This window comes from Zingiber officinale, chromosome 2A, assembly GCF_018446385.1.
Source record: "Zingiber officinale cultivar Zhangliang chromosome 2A, Zo_v1.1, whole genome shotgun sequence".
NCBI lineage: Eukaryota > Viridiplantae > Streptophyta > Magnoliopsida > Zingiberales > Zingiberaceae > Zingiber > Zingiber officinale.
In genome coordinates this window covers 142,698,214-142,707,132 of record NC_055988.1, presented here as the reverse complement: position 1 = coordinate 142,707,132, position 8,919 = coordinate 142,698,214, and the positions used below count along the sequence as shown (strand labels likewise).

At 35.7% G+C, this 8,919-nt stretch overlaps 1 pseudogene; it reads left to right on the top strand.

The window, feature by feature from the left end:
- Positions 1–927: 927 nt before the first annotated feature.
- Positions 928–6,155, top strand: LOC122044051 (annotated as a pseudogene).
- Positions 6,156–8,919: the final 2,764 nt, after the last annotated feature.

Below are 8,919 nucleotides of genomic sequence, written 5' to 3'. Positions count from 1 at the left end.
GGCCAACACCATAATTTTAGGGCGCCGTTGCTGGGGAAATAACTAGTAGTGTGTGTTTATTTTAGATTTAATTTGATTGATTTTATTGTTAGCATCTTGATTGATTTGATTGATATTCTTTTTGTATTTTCATGTCGGTTTGTTCTTGAATTGTTAAGTTCTTTAATGTTCATATTATCATGTGTTTGAAACTTTATGCTTTTGAATCTTCTAATTTTGAGTGCTAGTGTTGTAGTGAAGAACAGGAGCTTTCTTTAGCATGAATCCATATTTTCAGAATTTTGGATGTGAAATGGAGAATTAGTATTTTCAGCCTGAGTATCAAATTTACCCAAACATGGATCAACAAAATAGGTATGAGTCATTTTCTAATGGTTTTAATGTTAATTGGGTGGATAATTCATGTTTCAGGTGTGAAAATGAACAAGGACAATTTATTGAACAATGTCCTACCTACCAGAATTCATATGGGTTTCAAGAGGTTTCAACATCTTTTTCGCCATATCCTTTTCAACAAAATGATCCTCAGATGGATGAGTCAACATGAAAACTCAGGGAGATTATGTAACAAATGAGCGAGCATCAAGAGCAACAATTTTCAAGGATACAGAACATACAGTTACAATTAGATCAAATTGCATCATCCATCAATCAGTTACAAACACAAAGTGCCAGTGAGGAGGTGGATTGTGGAGCTCTTGTCAGGCCTGACACTGCATCTACTACTTCACTAGATTCTTTAAGTACTTTTATTGTTGTGATGATGTAGTTGATCATACTTTTGATTCTACTGATATGGTTGCTTTATATGTTGTAAATGATGCAGGTATTGATGTTGAAGTTGATTTAAGTGTAGGGGAATGCTTACTGGAAGCATTACCTCAAGAATCACCAAGAATAGAGAATGTAAGTATAGGGACTTGTGCTATGGAGCCAAGCGCCCAAGAATCACTACATAAAGTTGTACATTCACTAGAACCAGAGCTTGTGTCATTACTTGATGAACAATCACCACTCCAAGTACCTATCAACATGACAAGGTGAGTATTATTTGTGATTTTTCAGAAATTTAATTGAGGTACCAATTATTGACTTTATTAGATGTGATTCATTTCTTGATAAATTTTCTACTCACACTAATATTCTCCTATTTTCTTCTTATCCCACATGCATGTGGGAGGGATTTTCTTTTAATAATGGTGTAGGAGAATACAAGCTTCTGGAGTGGATGCTTGAACTGAACCGCCTCCGTCCTCCAGAAAATGTTTTCAAGGGAAAAATGAAGAATAAAAAAAAAGTTAGTTTCGACTAAGGATACTCCACTTCTGGGGTGGCTTCTACTTTTAAATCTTCTTCAACCACCGGGGGAAAGGGGAGTTTGTTCCAACTTAATTTCCTTTTTCAATTTTAATTCATGCTTAATGTTTAGTCTTTTCTTTAATAAATCTTTTGAAATACAAATGTTGATTTTCTTATTACATTTGGTTATGTTTATAGTTGGTAGTTTTCTTATTGCATTTGATTTTGAGTGTGAATAAGAAAATGACACCCCTAGCAATTTTTCTATAACATGTTAGAAGTGGGGAATGTGAGCTAGATTTGAGAATCTATTTTGGAGCTTAATGTCAATAATGGACTTTTAATTTTCTCAAGGTTTATATTTAATTATGGACATTTGATTGGTAAATTGAATTGATACTTTTTCATGTCTAGTGAGGATGAGCCTTAATTGAGTGATGCTCTTGTGTTATTACACTCTAGAACTTGCTTTGATTCTTTCAAACCCACAATTCAATGGATTGAATCATGTTTGTGAAGGTTAATCACTTTGCTTATTTTTCTCTTCCACACAAATTCTTGCTATTCTTTTTGATAATCATCATATCAATTTATGTTTTCTCAATTATAAAATCTTTTGGATGTGAATACATGGTTTATTATATGATGAGTGACTTGGCCAAGATGAACAAGGATTCAAGTGTGGGGGAAATGTGAAGTAGTTTTGAATGTTGGATGCATTTGTTAATGACTGAAATTTAAATTCAAAACAATGATGGAGTTTTGGAAGGATGTAATGGAGTTAATGTTAAAGGTTGTGGATGTTTGTATAAGTTACAATTCAGGAGTGTTGCTACAGATCTGAAAAAGGAAAATGCTCTGAATTCCGTTAGTATCTATGAGATTAATTTCATTGTTGAAATTTGATTGTGAGTGTAAGTGATTGAGGAGCTATGCAATTCAGAAATGGAATGAAGAATGTAATGGATTTAAGTTGAATTGCTCAAGTTTTGATCATTGTTCAGTTAACTAAGGAAAAATGTATCCAGATTTGGAAGAAGCACCTGGAATCAATGTGAAACTCAAGTGAGAATTGTAAATGTCAGTAACAAATGAAAGGAGCAGATATAGACTGGAAACTGTACCAAATTCAATTTCGAAACTGAATTCAGTGAGGAAGTAGAGTTAAGCCCTTGCATTTACACACAAATTGTATTCTTCTACCTCTATACACTGTATATCTGAATGTCAGAGCTGGGAATTACTGAACAATGCAAGAAATCTGTGAATGCAGCATTGATTTTGGGCAACTGGAATGAACTTTGAATTTAGTTTGCTTCCATAGGATTGTTGCTTCAAGGAATTCAGAAAATCTCTCACTTTGAATTTGGATATGAAATTTTGTAATCAGCCACAAATGGAGTTCATTTATTTCCATGTCTTCTATAATTGGATGAAATTGAATTATGTTTCCTGAAACACACAAGTTGCTAAATGTAGTTACTGAAATTGTTTAGAGAAAAGCTGCAGAATGGGAACTTAAGTTGATGATCTCTGAACTATACAAATCAAGAGCATTTTTCATACTAACCAAGAAAGACTATGACTTGTAAATGAAGAAAAGATACTTAAATCTGTACAAATAGAGAAGATGCAGTGATGAAATTCAAATATGAAGAGTTGAATCTGTTTAGAGATTAAGGCTGATTGGATTATCAAAACAAAATGGAATCAAGTTCACTACAGAGATTAACTGTCAAGTTTGATCAACAACTTCATAAATTGAGCCAGTAAAACATTTGAACCATTTGAATTTGAAAAGAATACAGTAAAGGCAGCAAGAAACAAAATAGAATTCTGATTTAAATGTGTATCAAGTGTGTACCAATTTGTCATCACCAGCCTTTGAAGTCATTGGGAAATTAAGTGAAACTCTTGTATTATCATAAGCAAATGTTGTTTACTTCTTTTCCATTTTTTTTACAAACCTGCTGAACAGAATTTGGATAGTATCAAATTACTGAAATGGAAATCAGTGCAGTGTTAATCAGTGATGGATCTACCGGAAATCTGATCAAATGGATCAAAATTCGAAAGTCATTTGTAGAGCATCATTCAACTCATAGAGCACTTCAAGATGGTTACATAACTCTGAATATTTGAAGAAGTTACAATCCAGAAACCCTTTTGAACAATTTCATAAATAAATTGTTGAATCTGAGCAAAAATTTCAATACTTTTATAAATTTGTTGAGTTCTTCTAATGTGGAAGAAAATACATCTTCTCAAAATACTCACATTCTTCCAAATGTCCAATATCATCATTTTTTCTCTCACACACAATATCCTCTAAATTTTTTAATGATTTCATATGCTCCATAATATCCTCCAAATTCTCAAAGTTCTCAAAATTTTTTGATGAATCCAAGTAACGCCGCCCCAGCTCCATTTGGTATGTATCCACTGCAAGATTAGTTAGCAATGGATAGCCAATTTGGGATGCCTTCTCCTTGTGTATTTTTTTCTAGTCAACCATCAGTCATGCTTTGGAATGAATCAAGAAGGGCTACTATTGACCCATCTCTCAACGACAAAGAATCTTTGATGCCATCATCTATTGTAGTAACTCAGTGGCCACCATACTCATCACAAGAAGAGTGTGAAGTTGAACTGGAGAAAGATGATTTAAAACAAAGATTTTGGTCTCTCGATGAAGACATCGTCCTTGCGAAGTCATGGGCAACTATCAGTGCCGATAGAGTCATTGGTAATGACTAGAAGGATCAAGCTTTTTAGAAACATATAGCTGATTACTACAATAAGTATCAGCACATTGGATCTATGATGAGAAGTTATCAGTGGCTAAAATCGCATTATTATAGTTTTGCACTGATGATAAATGAATTTTTTGCAACCTATAATAAATTTTATACTCATCGTCAAAGTGGTTGGACTGATGAGAATGTGTTGGAGAATGTACTAAATATGTGGAAAGCTAACAATAATAACAAGGACTTCAAATATATGTATGTATGAAGGAAATATGTTCCACAATCAGTTACTCACTTTAGCAAGAAGGCAAGGACATTTGAATCAGGGGGAACACTTCAACAACAAATTCAGATACAAGTGTTGATGTGGATGATTTTGAAGTCCGCATTCATCCGATAAGGCAAAAGGCATCGAAGAGGAAGGAAAAATACAAAGTCAAAGAGGGTGATACAATGGAACAAAACATCGACAAAGAATGACAAGATATTAAAGAATATCAAATGTAAAAAAATAACTTTGTGGGAAGTCGAGATCTTTCATAAGGATTATGAAATTCTTATGAATGATACTAGTGAGATACATGAGAAAATGGTTGAAAACATAAGCAGAGACATGCATAGTTTAGTGTAGATGTGTTTAAGTTTATTTTTATATATTATTATAATTTATATTTTTTATTTGATGTATTGTAATATTTATGTATTTTTTTAAATTATTAATGTTATTTCATGTTAGCAATTTATGAATTTAAATTTTATAAAAATTTAATTATATATAATAGAAAATATAAAGGAGGGATGGAAAATATATATAATGAAAAGTGTGAGACCCATGAAGAAGTTGTTGAGATTTTTTTTATAGTGGAGATATATATATATATATATATATTGTGCTTTTTTTTTACGTTCGACGTGGTGCGGATGTGACAACGAAGGAGCTCTAAAAGGGCTGACACATCAACACACACAAAAAGTATTCATTGTTCCTCTAATACCCTTAGATCATTCATAATGGTTGGAGCTATTAGAGAGCTCTTTAATTGTCACATATGTGGCATATTAAAAGTAAAAAAAATCTCACACATCTCTTCACTAACAAAAAATCTCTCAACAACTCTTTTATAACTTCAATACTTTCATTATGTATATTTATCATCTCTCATCCATATTTTATATTATAAATTAATTTTTTTTAAAAAATAAAACTATAAATAATATTAATAATTAAAAAAATACACAACGAGATGCTATTGTTTTTTTTTATTTTTTATTTTTTTTACAAATATTAAAAAGAAAAATATTATTTTAATAATAAATTTTTTTTGAAGAAGTGACTCCCTAAATACGAAGTCGCTTCTTTGTGTTTCACGAAGGAGGTCTCTCTAACTATAAGGGCGTGTTTGGTTCAAGTCATCGTGTATAACCTTGGTTATGTGATTACTTAGTAATCACATAACCAAAGTTATAGGGAATACAATATAACCTTAGTGTTGTTTGGTTCAATCAAAATAATACTATAATTTAATTTTACATTTACTATATTACCCTTAACCACCGAGGCCTCCCTCTCCGCCACCCTCTTCCCTTCTCCCGCACCTCCCCCCTTCCGCTCCTTCACCGTCCTCATCCTCGAGCTCTCCCCCCACCCCGTTCCCTACCTCTGACGCCGACGGAGGTTTCTCCCTGATCGTGCGCCAGCTCCATCCGGACGCGCCGGTGGAGGATGCTGAGGCTGGGGAGTTCGCGTCTCCGCGTGGTGGGGGTGTGGTGGTTGTGGGATTCGTTCTGTACTTCCCCAACTACTCGTCGTTCCTAGCGAAGCCGGGGCTGTATGTGGAGGACATTTTTGTGCGGGCGGCATAGCGACGGAGGGGCCTGGGGCGGATGATGCTAGCGGCGGTGGCGCGGCAGGCTGCGCTGCTGGGGATGGGGAGGGTGGAGTGGTGCGTGCTCGACTGGAACGTTAACGCAATCAAGTTCTACGAGGAGATGGGCGCCGAGGTGTTGCCGATGTGGAGGATATGCCGGCTCGCCGGACCAGCATTGCAAGCTTATCGTCTTCAATTGCATTACAAGGAAGGTGAAGCTGTGGCCAAAGAGGAGTAGCCATTTTTTCTCTTTCCTATGACAATAAGGGTGGCGTCGAGACGAGCAAAGTAAATGTGCTCCCAATCGCAGCTGTGGCGGCGTCGAGACAAAACCTTTGCTTTGTGATTCGAAGGGTAATTTTGGAAAAAAATATTGATAACCCCGGAATCGTCGAAAACCTAAGATTTCTAAGGGTTTGTGATTCCTGGTTCTATTCTCTAATTGCTGATGTGGCGGGAATGTTGTATCACCAGGAATCACCAATTACTTAAACCAAATAAGGTTATCAGCGATAACTCTGAACTAAACACGCCCTAAGAGGAAACTCCTTAGGTGTTGTTATTCACAATGGGGGTTCTGAATTATGGATGCGCTTTTATTATTGTATTATTTTTTTGTCGTAATTATTATTATTTATTTGAAGTTCCCATGTTTGTGAAAGACGAGAAAAAAAATTGTCATAGATGATGACCTAGCAATCTAGGATTATGAAATACGTTAAATCATGGTGTTTCTTTGCATCTTTGTTGAAGACAATATGATATGAGAAGAAAGTTTAATTATATACTTGCAGTTATATTATTTACCCGTCCTTTTCTATCGATTTTGTTAAGGTTTTCAACACCTTAATAATATTGTAATAACTATGCAGAGGGATAATTTAAATTAAAAATAAACTATTATTTTGATGATTAATCAAAACAAAGGAACGCGGGAACGCGGGAACGCGACACTTTCTATTTTTGACATAAAATATAACATTCTTTTATGTATTATTTAATTTTCTTTGACTAAAATAAAAATATATATATATTATTTTAACGATACCATAAATATAGTTACGGTGACCTTTGAATGTGTGACGGTGAGTTGGCTCACGTGGCAGAGAATCCTTGGCAGGTCGACGTCGGCAGTAATGACGCAGCCAGGAGTCGAACTTCCTTAATATATAACTATTACGAAAATGATGGTTGATCGAATCCTAAGCCGGAAAAAAAACTGCATAATTCAGAGCGCCCATGCCCCGCCGCTGGGTTCCACTTTCCCTCTTTTGTAAGCTTGCGGATGGGCAGCTGTCGGTGCACCAAATAAGTCTGTATCATTACTCAATGGCTCTTACAAACCACTTACACGTGGCAGAGAATCCTTGGCAGGTCGACGTCGGCAGTAATGACGCAGCCAGGAGTCGAACTTCCTTAATATATAACTATTACGAAAATGATGGTTGATCGAATCCTAAGCCGGAAAAAAAACTGCATAATTCAGAGCGCCCATGCCCCGCCGCTGGGTTCCACTTTCCCTCTTTTGTAAGCTTGCGGATGGGCAGCTGTCGGTGCACCAAATAAGTCTGTATCATTACTCAATGGCTCTTACAAACCACTTACAACACTGACTATAAAAAAAACACACACGTTGCTTTTTATTTTTTATTTTTTAAAATAAAACCATATCTCTTCCAAATTTTATTAAAAGTACTTTTATTAATGTTATTATAATAGGACTTTGGGGGTATGGTGCTCTCCACTGTCTTCGACTGACTGAACGAATTTCCGGCGAACCTGCAAGGAAGTCGAGCCGAGAAGGGGTTCCCGACGACGACCCTCCGACACTCAAGTCAGGCAAGAGGAAAACGATGAAGTGGCTCCAAAGATGAGGGATTGCGTACCTCCGGCAAAGTCCGAGAGCTCTTATATAAAGCTGTGGGGAGGCTTATGCACACCTACCGAGGCGTACACGTGTCCTTTACCATACCTTAGTATGAGTTTACCAGAGGAGCATGTCTGACATCATATACTGCTATAGTCCGAGCACCTCTCTGATGGGACGACAGAACCTTCCGTGAGAATCCTCATTTCGCCTTTATCACTCTGCCATGTCCATGGGTAAAATTAGGTAAAAACAAAAGGCAAAATTGAAAGGATATTTTATTATTATTATTATTATTAAAAATATATTTCTACTTTATTTATTATCAAAAAGATATTCTTCTTTACATATTTTATTTTAAGAAATTAATTTTATCATAACCGCTACCAAACTATAAATATTACAAGTATAATAATTATAATCCCATAACTATTACATTGATCATTGATCTAGGGGTAATTAGAGAACACAATGTGAATAAAGGATATTAGTAATCAATCATGTGGAGATAGTAGTTCAAGTCAAGGGAAAATTGAATTGATCTCGACTTCTTGACGCTCTCGACTCCTTGGCGCTTTGATTCTGTAGTGCTCGTATCTCCTTGGTACCCATGTCTTTGGCACCTAAAATCGGGATTTCAGACTGTTTCAGGAAAAGAATAATGCTCACGTAGATATAGAAATTTTTGACAATTTTAGAAAGAGGATAAAGATAGTGTAGATATCGGGATTTCAGACTATTTCAAGAAGCGAATAACAAATCACGTAAATTTTGAAACACACGGGGAACGTAGGACTCAGCCATAGCTCTATAAAAGGTAGTCCGCCCCTATGGGCTCAGGTACGCATAAAAATGCATTCAAAACCCTAGAGCTACTCATCTTTATTCTCCCTCCTCTACCGTTGTCAAAAACTAACTAGAGTGTCGGAGTAACGTACTAGAGAACTCCTTGACCATCATTATAACCCTCTTGTTTCTTGGTTTTCTTCTGTCCAAGCTCTAGCGGATCTCCTCGCTGATTCTCACTAGGCGATTGATGGCAAGTCAACATCCACACCAACTCATCAATGGTTTATTTGTCAGCGTTCTCAGGCAGGATAAAATTGACATTGTTTATGGGAACACTAAGTTAAGA